Source organism: Octodon degus, unplaced genomic scaffold, assembly GCF_000260255.1.
Source record: "Octodon degus isolate 3935 unplaced genomic scaffold, OctDeg1.0 scaffold00362, whole genome shotgun sequence".
Classification (NCBI taxonomy): Eukaryota; Metazoa; Chordata; class Mammalia; order Rodentia; family Octodontidae; genus Octodon; species Octodon degus.
This window is the reverse complement of record NW_004524938.1, coordinates 12,635-13,616: the sequence shown is the minus strand read 5'-3', so window position 1 is coordinate 13,616 and position 982 is coordinate 12,635.

Below are 982 nucleotides of genomic sequence, written 5' to 3'. Positions count from 1 at the left end.
TCATGGAGTTCTGATCATTTTGGTCCCTCTCTAGAACATCTTTCAGTAGCCTGTGTATGGTTTGCTTTGTCATCATGAAATTCTTTAGCTGTTCTCTGTCATGGAAGTGTTTCACTTCTCTATCAAACTTGAAAGAGAGTTTTGCAGGATATAGTAGTCTGGGCTGGAATTTGTTTTCATAGAAGACTTGAAGTACTCTACTCCATGCTCTTCTTGCCTGCATGGTTTGTGAAGAGAAGTCAGCCATAATTCTGATGGGTTTTCCTTTGAATGTGATCTGCTTCTTTTCTCCAGCAGCTTTCAGTGTATTTTTTCTTGTGCTGCATTTCTGGGATCTTAACTATTATATGTCTCGGTGTGTTTTTAATTGGGTTGAGGATACTTGGTGCTCTATATGCTTCAGTTACCTGAATGGCATATGGTTTCCTCATATTTGGGAAGTTTTCTGCTATTACTTCTGCCCATATTTTTAAAATATCATTAATTTTATTTTAATTTTTTGCCATAATTTTATTGATAAACAAATAGCAATGAGACAGTTTCAAATCAAATTGTTAGGACAGTTTCAATAATTAACACACTGAATACATTCTTCTTAGTGATTAATTGCTGTACAAGATGCGTAGCTGACATCCCATTTACAAACACCATTAGAGCAAATCATTCTATTCATTAAGAGAATGTAACAATATATCTATCCCAACCACTCTGAATACATAGATAAAAATGGACATTCATCTGTATACGTTTTTTTTGTTAAGTTTCGTTTTTGAATATTATAGGTGTGTAAACTCAGGAAAACATTCCAAAAGAGTCCAGCAGCCCACATTAGTATTGGGTCGTCCACTTCACTTACAATGTCTCAAATTGATGACCTGAGTCCCTCACAGCTCAATATAACAGCATGGCTTTATTTCTTATATTTCATTTTTATACTTTTCTTCTGGATGGTTAAGACCAAGGTAAAGCAGGACCTATGCAA